The sequence below is a fragment of the Chlorocebus sabaeus genome, chromosome 21 (assembly GCF_047675955.1).
Source record: "Chlorocebus sabaeus isolate Y175 chromosome 21, mChlSab1.0.hap1, whole genome shotgun sequence".
NCBI lineage: Eukaryota > Metazoa > Chordata > Mammalia > Primates > Cercopithecidae > Chlorocebus > Chlorocebus sabaeus.
In genome coordinates this window covers 97,410,531-97,424,521 of record NC_132924.1, presented here as the reverse complement: position 1 = coordinate 97,424,521, position 13,991 = coordinate 97,410,531, and the positions used below count along the sequence as shown (strand labels likewise).

Sequence of the window (13,991 nt, the reverse complement as noted above, 5' to 3'; positions counted from 1 at the left end):
GCCATTATCAACATTAGTAAATGTCCTTGCAAATTATTTCACTGAGAAAACAGGAGCCAGATAGAAAACACCCTTAACTTCAAATGGTTTCCATCCTGCATATCTTATGGTTCCTCTTTCACTCCATTTTCCTCTATTCATAACTCATCTCCCTTTCTATGTCCTGATTGCATGTTTCCTGTCTTCAACACTCTGCTCTGGTTCTCACTTACAACACTTTACTACTTGTTTGCTCCTGCCCTCTGACTACAGAGATATTTAACCTCTCTTCTAACAGATAAGAAAACAAGTAATAAAACTACAATAAACTTCCGTGATTAAATCCCCTCTATGGAAAACAGTATGGAGATTCCTTAAACAGCTAAAAGTAGATCCACCATTTGATCCAGCAGTCTAACTATTGGGTATCTACCCAAAGGCTAAGACGTCATTATATGAAAAAGACATTTGCACACGTATATTCATAGCAACACAGTTGACAATTGCAAAGATGTGGAACCAACCTAAGTGCCCATCAACTAATGAATGTATAAGGAAAATGTGTTTATATACACCATAGAATACTACTTAGCCATTGAAAAGGAACAAAATAATGTCTTCTGGAGCCACTTGGATGGCGCTGGAGGCCATTATTCTAAGTAAAGTAACACAGAAGTGGAAAACCAAATACCCCATGTTCTCATTTATAAGTGGAAGTTAAGCTATGAATACGCAAAGGTACACAGCATCACACAATGGACATTAGAGACTCATAAGGGGGAGGGGAGCTAGAAATTTTTTTTAAAAACTTACACATTAGGTATAATGTATACTACATGAGCGAAGGGTGCACCAAAAATCTCATAATTACAGCAGCACAATTCACCACTAAATAATTGATCCATGTAACCAAAAAAAAAAAAAAAAAAAGTGTACCCAAAAAGCTATTGAAATAAAATTTTTTCAAAAACTGTAAAAAAAAATCCTCATCTGGACATTGATTTCTGTTTATTTTTTTCTCTGATACACTGCTTCTCTTTTTTATTAATACGTAATAGTTGAACATATTTATGAGGCATATGGGATATTTGATTATTACACATACACATACATACAATGCATAATAATCAATTGAGGGTAATTAGGATATCCAACAGCACCTCACAATTGTATCATTTCCTTGTGTAGAAACATTCCAAATCTCCTCTAGCTATTTTGAAATATACAATAAATTAGTGTTAATCATAGTCCCCATGCTATGCTATCAGACACTAGAACTTACTCCTTCTATCAAACTGTATTTTTATCGCCATTAACCAACTCCTCTTCATTTCCTCCTCCTCCGAACTCTTCCCAGCCTCTGGCAACTATCATTCAACTCACTACCTTCATGAGATCAATTTTTTAGCTCCCTAAAATGAGTGAGAACATGCAATGTTTGTTTTTTTGTGCCTGGTTAACTTCACTTAACATAAGGTCCTCTCATTCCATTCTTGTTGCTGACAATGATAGGGTGCCATTCTTTTATATGACAAAATAATATTTCACTGTGTATAAATACATTTTCTTTATTTATTCATCCCTTGATGGACACAGGTTGACTCCATATCTTAGCTTTTGTGAATAGTGCTGCAATAAACATAGAGCTGATATCTCTTCAGTATATTTATTTTTTATATTGTGTATATATATCTAATAGTGGAATTGCTGAATCATATGGCAATTCTATTTTTAGTTTTCTCAGGAATCTCCATACTGTCTTCCACAGTGGCACACCGTATTAGTTCGTTCTCACGCTGTTATGAAGAAATACCTGAGACTGGGTAATTTATAAAGAAAAGATGTTTAATTGACTCACAGTTCTGCAGGGCCAGGGAAGTCTCAGGAAACTTACAGTCATGGCAGAAAGGGAAGCAAACATGTCGTTCTTCACATGGCAGTAGCAAGGAGAAGTGCAGAGCAAAGCGGGAGGGGAGAAGCCCCTTATAAAACCATCAGCTCTCATGAGAATTCACTCACTATCACAAGAACAGCATAAGGGTGACTGCCCCCATGATTAAATTACCTTCCACTGGGTCCCTTCCGTGACACTTGGGGATTATGGAAACTACAATTCCAGATGAGGTTTGGGTGGGGATATAGCCAAACCATATCATGTACTTATTTACATACCCGCCAACAGTGTACAAGGGATTCCCTTTCTCCACATCCTTGACAGCATTTGTTATTTTCTGCATTTTAAATAATAGCCATTTTAATTAGGATGAGATATCTCATTGTGGTTTTAATTTGCATTTCTGCGATTAGTGATGTTGAGCATTTTTTCATATACTCTTGGCTATTTATATGTCTTCTTGTGAGAAATATCTATTCAGATCATTTGCCCATATTAACCTCTTGTATGAATAGTTTGCAAATATTTTTTCTATTCTATAGTCTCTTCACTTTATTGTTTTCTTTGCTGTGCAGAAGCTTTTAACTTGATATAATCTCATTTGTCTATTTTTGCTTTTTTGTCGCCATTGCTTTTGAGGTCTTGCACAAAAAATTTTTGCCCAGACCAACGTCCTGAAGTACTTTCCTAATGTTTTCTCTAGTAGTTTCACAGTTTCAGGTTTTACATTTAAGGCTTTAATCCATTTTGGTTTGGTTTTCATATATGGTGAAAAATAGGTTATAGTTTCATTCTTCTACATATATAAATATCCAGTTTTCCCACCACTTATTGAAGGATTTGTTTTAGTGCCTTTATAAAAAATAAGTGGGCTATAAATCCACGGATTAATTTCTGGGTCTGTATTCTGTTCCATTGTTCTATGTGCCTGTTTTCATGCCAGTACCATGCTGTTTTGGTTACTACACCTTTGTAGTGTATTTTGAAGTCAGATAGGGTGAAGCCTCCAGCTTTTTTGTTGTTGTTGTTCAGGACTGTGTTGGCTGTCTAGAATCATTTGCTGTTTCATACAAATTTTAGGATTTTTTTCATTTTTGTGAAGAATGTAATTGGTATTTTGATAGAGATTGTTTTGACAACATTAATTCTTCCAATCCATAACCATGAAATATCTTTTAATCTTTTTTCTTGAAAGAAAACTCTATATTTCTTCACTTCCTGTTCACTTCACTGAAGTCTGAGGATCTTCCTTCATTTTATCTACCAAATTATTATGCAAAAAAAGTCATCAATTTCCTGCTTATTTCCAAACCCATTGGACAAGTTTCAGCCTTCATTTGCTGATAAGTTATCAAGAAAGAATACTTCCATCTTTTAATTCATGCTACTTCTGAAGCAAAAACGAATCAGTTATTTCTTTCCCTGGCCTAAAATACATATCAAATAAAGGGAAGGCTTTGTTGTTAAGATTAGGAAAGCTCCATCAAATCTCTGTATTCTCTAAAGAAAATTGCTACACTACCTTACTTATTGTCTTACTTTCCATGTCAATTACAATCAGACAAATAAATAGCAGTCTCTCATTATCTTTATTAGTAGCCAAGTGGAAAAGAAAAATGATATATTTGGAGTTTTGCAACAGTGAAGTCTTGCACAGATATTTTACTGAACCTGTTTGCTCATCTACAATATGACAATAATGATGATTTCTACCTCATAGAATTGCTTAAAGGCTAAAATAAAACATTATGGTGGGCAAAAAGCTATTTTTAAATGGTTAAAAGTGCTGGAATTTGTTTGCTATAATTATTCAAGTTCTGGCAGTCTGATTTTATATAGAATAATTACTTCTTAATCAAAAAATGAATTTCCTGTGTATGGAAACTCCAAATACAATCATTTGTTGCCCATTCTCCACCAATATTTTCTCTGGCCTTTAGGGGAAATTGGAAGGCTCATAGCAGCCAGACGAAGTTAGCAAAGAAAAAAGTAAGTTTCAATGAAACATTAGAGGCAAAGTCTGAATGCTTTTGCCTCTACTCTGATCTGGTTCAGTGGAATCAGAAAGATTGCTTTATAAAAATTACAGTTATTACAGTCCTTACTGTTTGCAGAAGAGGAAACCCTGGCCTGAGGAGATAAATTGACCAGCCCAAAGTTACTTTTATGGCAAATGGTTGATTTTCTATCCTCTAAACTCAGAATCTGAGAGGTTAACCACCAACTTTCATGTACAGAACAGAAAAATAAGAAGTAGACATGCCAGAAGGCACAGATAGTTAATTATTAAGTCAGAATTTCTCGTCTATAAAGCAGAAATAGTATTTCTCAAAGAGGAATAAACATATCAAAGGGTTGTTAACATAATTAAATAGAATTACTTAAATAAAAATACTTGAAGAAATGCCTCGTTCATAGAAGTTGCTCAATTAATGTTCCTTACCTTAATTATAGACAATTGGTGCCAGGGTTATAAATCTAACATCTAATTTACCCTGGCAAAAATAAACTTTATGTGTATTTACTAAGTAAGAAATACTACTTTCCTGTTTTGTGCCCACTGAGCACCAAAATTCAAATAGTATTCAGGAAAGTATCTAAATGTGGCAAATTTATAACAATTATGAGTTCTTTACCTTGGAATTTGATGAAAAGGAATAAATGATTTATTGAAAATAAATGGACCTACAGCATGGGAGTTTTGGAAACAGTTCATAACATAAAAAACACTAATGTATAGTGATCTGAATATTCCGATATCAGCTTTTAATTGTTTTTTACTAAACAGCGGGTAATACATTTAGTCAACGCATTTCGCTAAAATGGTTATAAGCAGAACAAGAAGAAGATGAAGGGAAGAGATTTTCAGATTCACTAAGGGAAAGCATTCCAGGCAGTGCAACAGCCTTGAAGTGGGAGCATGACTCTTAGATAGAAAACAGACTGTGCCCAATGCATAAAAAGAAGAAAGGCATACAAGGTCAGGGACACAGAAGGATTCTAAAACATGAAGGGCCTTGTAGTTCAAAAAGAACTTAAATTTTTACTCTGAGTGCAATAGGCCGAGGAGTCACATGATTTTAGGTTTTATGGAAATCATCCTGACTCCTATGCTGAAAATAAGCTATGGAGAGTATGGCAAAGGGTACAAGCAGACAGCTCAGTTAGAAAACTATTACAGCAGTTCAGGCAATAGAATCTCACACACAAAATGAAAATGCTTCCAAAAATAACAGTGGAGCAGAAAAAAATAAAGAATAAAGGAGAGTGTAAATATGTGAGCAAATCTAAAAGAATATTGACCTTATAAAACAACAGTAATAGAGGGGTTTATATAAATTGAGAAATAAAATGTATGGCAGTAACATCATAAAAGGTGAGAGAGATTCTAAGGTCCTAGCATTGTTGGTAGGTTATAAAAGTATTAGTATGTTAGACTTTGAGTCAAGAAGAAGTGCTGTTTTGGGTGGTCAGTAAACAAAGAGTAAAGTGTTATGTAATTAATAACCTAATAGAGGAGAAAAGTAAAATAAATATTATTAACTCAAAGAAACCTAGAAAAAGTCTATGAAATATAGAAAACAAGATAGCAAATTCATACCAAATACATTAGTAATTATCTTAGTCTACACATTCTGAATGAAAAACAAATAATCCAGTTAGAAGACTTTATTAGTCTGCTAAGGCTGCCATGACAAAGCACTACAGACTAGGTGGTTTTTACAACACAAATTTATTTCTCAAAGTTCTGGCGGTTAGAAGTCCAAGATTAAGACATAAGCTATGAAGTGAGGCTTAGACTTAGACTTCTAAGGCCTCTCTCCACAGCTGATAGACAGTTACCTTCTATGTCTTCACATGGTCTTCCCTTTGTGCCCAAATTTTCTCTTATTATAGGCGCACAAGTCATATTGGATTACAGCCCAGCCTAATAACCTCATTTTGATTTAATTACCGTTTTAAAGACCCTATCTCCAAATGCAATCACCTTTTGAGGTACTGGGGGTTAAAGCTTCAACATGAATTTTTGTAAGAGGCAATTCAGCCCATTACAAAGACAAACACCAAAAAAGCTCTCAGCTTTGTTTATGAGGTATACACCTTTAATATAAGGATATAGAAAGATCAAAAATGATATACTATGCAAATACTAACAACAAACAAACAACAAAAAATGCTGACCTAGATATACTTGCATCAAAGAAGAATCCAAAGCAAAAATCATTATGAAAAACAAATAAAAATGTTTCATAATGATGAAGTCACCAGTCAGCCAGAAAACTATCACATAGTTCTAATTATATGAAAATTTGAAAGCATTAAGAAAAAATAATAGACAAAACCATAATCATAAAGGAAAATGATAACATGCTTTTTATCAGTAACTGATAGAATAAGCAGACAAAAAAAGTAATAATATAAATCAGTTTTGACCTAACCTATATTAAACCTTTAAATACTCAAAGACTACATTACACAATCTTTTCAAGAAATCACATAAGAAAATTGGAAAGAAAAAAGCAAGTGTCAACAGATTTCCAAGAGTTAACTAAAAAGGTTGTGTTCTCTGGCTATATTAGAATTAAGCTCAAACTCAGTATAAGTGGCTAGAAAGTAGCCAATGGTTCATAATTTATAATGTATATCTAAATACATATGAATAAAAAAGGGAAATTTTAAAACTGAATCAAAACCTGTGGATGCAGCTAAGTCTGTGCTCAGAGGAATTTTTCTAGACTTAAATATGTATATTAGTAAAGAAGAAATGCTTAAATGGAATGTTCTATGTATTTGTCTCAAAAATTGAAAGTATAGCAACAAATTTAGTTCAAAGAAAATGGAAAGAAATAAGAAGTAATGTTAATGAATTGTTAATAAACATACAATAGAAATAATCAAAGTAAAAATTTGATTATTTGAAAAGACTCATAACAGTGATACACTACTGATGAAACTAGTAAAGAAAAGAGAAGTAGAACAAAGTAACCTGATATAGATGCTTCAGTTTTAAAAAATCACAAGTTATTATGGACAACTTCACATTAATATATTTTATATGTTAAATAAGATAGATAAAGTCCTCAGTTAGCCTTATTTTATGTTTTTGTTTGTTTGTTTGTTTGAGGTGGAGTTTTGCTCTTGTTGCCCAGGCTGGAGTGCAATGGCACTGCCTCAGCTCACTGGAATCTCTGACTCCTGAGTTCAAGCGATTCTCTTTCCTCAGCCTCCCAAGTAGCTGGGATTTCAGGTGTCCACCACCACACCCAGCTAATTTTTGTATTTTTAGTAGAGACGGGGTTTTGCCATGTTGGTCAGGCTGGTCTTGAACTCCTGACCTCAGGTGATCTACCCGCCTCGGCCTCCCAAAGTGCTGGGATTACAATATTTTAATGCACTAACAATGACACTGCCTTTAGACTGGATAGTTTATCAGCTGTACAAATTGGAAAAATCAAATATGGGAATACAGAAGATTTTCATTTTTCTTCTCTTCTGGTTTCTTTTCCTAGACTTGTCATGTTTTCAATGATTGTTATGTCCTCTTTGCCTGCTGGGAGATGTTCATTTATTTGATAATGTGTTTTTGTTACCAAGTTTTGGATTTTGCTTTAATTAACATCTACTTAATAAATATTTGTTTATTACCTTTATGTATCAAATGGTGTGCTAGAAGCTATAGCGCCTATTACAAACAAGATATAATCCTGTTGGGCTCTCAAATTCTAACTGGAGTGAAAGCAAATGGAGAGAGAGAGACATATGTAAATATGCTCTCGGGAGGACTTGAGAAGATTGCTCCAAAAAAAAAATCAGGGAAGAATGCATGATGCTTGACGTAAGTTCTAGAGGAAAAATTAGAACAATACAAAAAATATGTTGAGAACAGAACTTTGGATTCAGGAGTGAGAGCAAATCTGAAGGTCTGAAGACATATGTGCATGCAGGTAAAGTTTAAGTGCATATCTTGCAACTCTCCTCCTCTCTGCTATGCTTATTAAATATTGGATTTTGCTTTACTGTTGAGCTAAGAATGGGTTTCGACTATTTACTGGTCCTTGTAGCTGGTTGGCTTCCTCCAGCCTGTGTTCTCTTTGACATCTGTGATTTTTTTTTTTAATTATTATTATTTGTGGCATATGGTGGAGAAGGAAACAGATTTACACTTTTGTCTTTGGCAGAAAAGTCATTTTCTTTTTTGATTTTAAACTGAAAATATTACGCAATGGTGCCTCCTATTTAAATATAATATTAAAATGTCCCTTTTATCATCCTTGACCCTACACTTTCATGCCACTCAGGTTTACTTAACAGTGACTATCACTTGAGGTGCACAAGAAGAATTCAGACTTTTCATCTTTTTCTCCAGAGAAACTTCTTAGCTCACAGCTTTATACATTCATTCAGTGAAGCATCTATTGCCTTTCTTTTACATGACAAACAGGACATCACAAATGTGAGTAAAACAGCCTTTTACCTCGAAGAACTGCATCCGTGCTCTTTGCGATCCTCACACTGTCTTCTCTACCTTCAGGAATTAGTTGTATCTAGAAAAAGTTCCCAGGCAATTTAGCTAATGTGTAAAGTCAAGGTGGTTTTAGAGTATTTGCAATGTACAGAAAGGCTGTCAAGTTTTACAGAAACTATTAAAGAAGCAAAACTGACAGGTTTGATGCCTCGACACTGCTACTGTTAGGAAGTCTAGAGTCTGAAAATGAAATTCTGTCATTGCACTTATTACGATATTAATGTCTAAGACCCATGATGACAAGTGGGCAGAACACATTTATGTTATGCAACCCTTTTCTGTAATGTAATTGATCTTTCAAAATTTACTACATTGGCCTTGGGTTGCTACTCAGAAAAATTACCCTAAAACTTACATTCTCCTGCCAAATGTAAGACCTTCCAGGTAACCTAATGATATCATAGAGATTGACAGTACTATTGCGCACATATGAAAGAGTATGAATGAAAGAAAAATCTGCCTGATTTCCTCATATCATTTTTTACAGGAAATATGGAGTCTCACAGACTTTTCATTATGGGAAACCTATCTGTCATTTCTTGTCATCCTATGATAGAGTAATTCAGTCTGTAATCAAATAAGCCTGGAAGTCATTTTTATTTATGTTTCAAATGGTAAAATATGGCTGTCTTAGGGCAGAGAAGAATGAAAAATCACAGACTTCAGCTGGTGATCTTTAAGAACTCTATTCTTGCATGTATCCAATCTTTTATCCTAAGTCTTATTTTCAGAGTCTTTACTACCAGGAGACAATTCTTCTGCCTTCTTTCTACTAAGCCAGCTGTGTCCTTCTTCAAATTAGCCCTATTTGGTGAGGGTCCTTACGTCCCTCTGTAAAGGCCTCTAAGAAAAACTATCGCACAGTCAGAAAAGAACCCAAGACATACAGGAAAATAAAATCACATGATTTTTCAGAACCACCCTTTGTTTTTTTCATCATATTTATCACTGACTTTTAGCTAAAATCTCAAAGAAAAACGAAAATTCCAATGTGATAATTAAAAATACCAATATATTTATTATTAAATTTCCTTTTTGATAGTGTTAGCAGCCTACAACCACTTGGGAAAAAAAAAAAAAAGTGTTTTGGCCAAAATTCATGCCATCCAAAGAAAGATAGATAACTAAAAGTAAACAGAGTGAGATGAGGAACAATATTACCTTGTGAAAACAGCAGTCTGTTTCATTTCTTATGACCTGTAATGCAAAAAAAACAAAACATTGTCAAGTTTATAAAGAAATAAAATAGAAAGTTATTTCAGATAAGCCCAAAGATTTTCCCAAACAATAGATTCTATAATATTTTCAAACACTGAAATATTTATTTAAATATTTTATCATTTTACTCTTACTGAATGCTAAATCAGTAAGATTTTCTCTTCTTATGCATATCATCAGAAAATAGAACAGCACAATGGTTCATTTGGCTCTGCATAAGCATCTCCTTCTAGAGAAAAATGAAATCTTCTTCCTTAGATTACAGGAACAAGTATAAACAGGAATTAAAGGGGAAGAAAAGGTAATCAACAAAAAAGCAACAGGCCGATTTTTATCTGAGCTAGTAAAGTTTGACAGCTTCTAGAATCCAACCACTTGCCACTATATATAGCATATGTTCAAGTCTGAACAAGAGCCAGAAACTGGAAACAGAGATGCCCGCAAAAAATGTATGTGTGGAAAGTCTGAGGTTTACAGAGGTGCATAGGGTGTTCTATCAGCCTGATTTTCAGAAAAGCTGGTGAATCCGTCACTGGCTTCCTCTTATCATGGCTGCACGCTAAAAATGGAGGCGATTAATATGCTAAGTAGGAAAAGCTTGGCTGTCAGTTGCCTGCATTCAGCTGCCAGAACCTTGAAATTAGGTCATGGCCGCCAGGGAAAATTCCTTCTCAGATGGCAGGCTGCGTAAACATGTTAACAGACCTAGACAGGAGGAAACACCTCCCAAAGTACCCAAAGTGATGGGAATGATATGCACTATAAAATTACATCAACTTGTGATTCCAAGACCTTTCGATATGGAACCAAGAAACACAGTTGTAAACTTCGCACCTCTGTTTTCATTCTGCCCTTGAAAAGGAACAGAAAGAAACAAATCTCTTTTCCAATTTTTCCAACTATTTCCTCAATAGCTTGAATATTTAGCATTGTAAGTATTGGATTTCTCTCAATGAGCACAATTCCTAATAGTTTTAAAATGTTAGGACTCTATCTTCATGTAAGTAATGGCAATCCTGAAAGATGTGTGTCTGTGTGTGTGTAGATATATGTGTGTATGTGTGTGCATACCCACATTTATATGCATCTTTATATAAGGGATGGCATTCCTGAAAGATGTGTTTGTAGGAGTGTGTGTGTGTGTGTGTAGGGGTGTGTGTATGTGTGTGTGTATATATATATATATATGCGCAAGAAATTGCTGTCGAAGTCACAAATATTCATGAGGAGTCATTTATAATACCTGTGCTTTACCATCTTCAAAATAATGAATTATATTTTCAAGTAGTCTAGCTGAAATATTGTTAGGATGTTTTGCTAAAATGCCATAGACTTTGGTGATTAAATAAAACCCTGTATTCCTAAGTGTATAATATTGGAAAAACTTGAGGCTAAAAGATACTTTTATTTACAAAAAGGGAATCAGTGTATAATAGTAGAAAGACCATCAGTAAAAAGTTCAAGAACAAGAGTGTAAGTTCTGCCTTTTTTATTCATTTGCTTTTTAACCATAGGCCTCACTTTATTTATCTGTAAAATAATTAGTTAGAAATAGTTAAAAAGATTATTTCTATATCTACTTATACCAATAAGCCCTCAAGATTATTTTATTTGAATAACAAACACTAATGAGAAAAGAAATTGAAGCTCCTAGTATTTGCATACACTATTAATTCACAAAGGGTTACATGTCATCACTTATGTTGTGTACTAAGGTAGTAACAACTGCAATGACAGTTGAATATAGGCTTGCAAAATATAGAAGGCATCAAGAGATCAAATTGGGCTTTAGATTTCAACACCCTTTCTTTAGCAGAAATAATTTATTGTCCATGTTTCCCGCCCATAACAGTAGAGCCACCTTTTGCAGGGGGAAAAAATTGTCCCTTTAGTTAAGTGTCTCTGCATCCATTAGAGGTGAGCTGTTGAATGCATAGGTATTTACAATGATTAAGTCTACAAATTGTAAATCTGAAAATTCTCATGATGAACATGTGGAAGCATAAAATTCCAGTTCAGATTCTTAAGTGACTACAGTTTCATAATTTGACATGTTTTAGTTTTTGCAGGACTGTAGCACCAACCTAAATCCAATCAATCCAAATGCCAACCCACTATGCAGTTTTATTGGAGTAACAGTAGAGCAGCTCTCAATTCTCCAAAGAAGGCTTGAGAGTCTTTAGGGTCAGTTATATATAGTTTAAAACAACAACAACAACAACAACAACAACAACAAAAAAACCCCTTAATATTCAGTATTACTTATTGGGCACCAGTAACTCAGAAAAGGGTGACTTGGTTACCTGTGAAATAACAGATCTATATACAGGCTGAGGTCTGAAATCTGAGACTGTTTCTCAGACTGGAAAGAATTCCCAAACTCCCCTAAATGAACTTTTCATTTTATAATTCTTCAGATTTTTCCCTTAACAAAATTTCTAGTGGTGGATAGGAGGTAGGACTAGCTTGCAGCTCTGGCTTGGACAGACAAAGCAACGTGTAGTGACTCACATCGTGAACTTTTGCTCCAAGAACTTCCACAGGAAGATACCAGGAAAGCTAAGATAATCCACAAGCCATTTGAAGGAACTGGATTGCTGCTGTAGTCTCCCTGAGATGCTGAAAAACTGTGTGTCCGTTTGCTTTCTCAGTGGAGAGGCTGGTGGTCTGGGGCTAGTTCTCAGCCCTGATCTCTGGCTGCCTGGTAATAGAGTCAGTGCTCTTTGCGGGGCATGGTGGGAGTGAGACTGGCTTTTAGAATTGTGAGCTGTGTGGGAGTGGGGTGAGGCCTGTGCCTGGCAGCTTTCCCCCACTTCCCTGGTGACCTGTATGACTCAGCAGAGGCAGCCATAATCCCTCTGGGAACATAACTCCATTGGCCTGGGAACCACACCCCCATCCCCCATAGCAGCCATCGCAAGCCTCTCTTAAGGAGAGTCTGAGCTCAAACAAGCCTATCCCTGCCCCAACCTGGTGGTTTTTCTCAACCAGTCCTGGTTACCAAAGACAAAGGACATATCTCTCAGGAACTCTATGGCCCTGCCCACTGCCTGAGAAACATGAATACTTAACCAGGTGACCCTAGGACAAGTTTGCAACCTCCCTAGAGGTACTCCCTAGAGTACCACAGCTGATGCACTCTTGAAATTACTACATCCTGGTTGGAGGTCCACTAACACAAAACCAGCACACTGAACAAAAATACAACCAAGGACCCCCACAGAGTCCATTTCACTCCCCTGCTACCTCCACCATAGCAGGTACTGGTATCCATGGCTGAAAGAACTGAAGATGAAGCATATCACAGGACTCCTTGCAGACACTCCCCAGTACAAGCACAGAGCCATGTAGCTTCACTGAGTGGCTAAACCCAGAAGAGCAAAAACAATCACTGCAGTTTGGCTCTCAGGAAGCCCCATTCCTAGGGGAAGGGCGAGAACACCACATCAAGGGAGCACCTTGTAGGACAAGGTAGGACAAAAGAATTTGAACAGGAGCCATTGAGTCCAAGACCTTTTCTCTGACATAGTCTACCCAAATGAGAAGAAACCAGAAAAAGAATTCTGGTAATATGACAAAATAAGGTTCTTTAACACCCCCAAAGATCACACCAGCTCACCAGCAATGGATCCAAACCCAGATGAAATCTCTGAATTGCCAGAAAAAGAATTCAGAAGATTGATTATTAAGCTAATCAAGGAGGCATAAGAGAAAAGTGAACTCCAACTTAAGAAATAAACAAAACAAAACAAAACAAAAAACCATGATTCAGGATAGAAAAGAAAAGTCTTTAGTGAAACAGATAGCATAAATAGAAAACAATCACAACTTCTGGAAATTAAAGACACAATTAGAGATGTCCAGTGCAAAATGCACTGGAAAGTCTCAACAATAGAATCAAACAAACAGAAGATAAAACTTCAGAGCTTGAAGACAAGGCTTTCTAATTAACCCAATCTGTCAAAGACAAAAAAAAAAAAAAAAAAGAGAATAATTTTTTAAAAATGGACAAAGTCTCCAAGAAGTTTGTGACTATGTTAAGTGTCCAAACCTAAGAAAAATTGGTATTTCTGAGGAAGAAGAGAAATCTAAAAGCTTGGAAAATATATTTGAGGGAATAATTAAGGAACACTTTCCCAGCCTTGCTAGAGATCTAGACCTTCAAATACAAGAAACTCAAAGAACACCTGGGAAATTCATCACAAAAATATCATTGCCTAGGTAAATGGTCAGGTTATCTAAAGTCTAGATGAATGAAATAATCTTAAAAGCCATGATGCAAAAGCGTCAGGTAACCTATAAAGGAAAATCTATCAAAGTAACCGTAGATTTCTCAGCATAAACCCTACAGCTAGAAGGGATTGGGGTCCTATT

General features: G+C 35.4%; 1 long non-coding RNA gene across 1 annotated transcript in view; it reads right to left on the bottom strand.

The window, feature by feature from the left end:
* The window catches only part of LOC103226823 (uncharacterized), a 48,770-nt gene extending 38,609 nt beyond the window's left edge, over positions 1-10,161 (bottom strand). Inside the window, exons 1-3 of the long non-coding RNA XR_494986.3 lie at positions 10,093-10,161; positions 9,561-9,596; positions 8,349-8,418 (exon numbers count right to left, since the gene is read on the bottom strand). This is a non-coding gene — a long non-coding RNA (uncharacterized lncRNA). The remainder of the gene's footprint in view (positions 1-8,348; positions 8,419-9,560; positions 9,597-10,092) is intronic.
* Between the last annotated feature and the right edge of the window lie 3,830 nt (positions 10,162-13,991).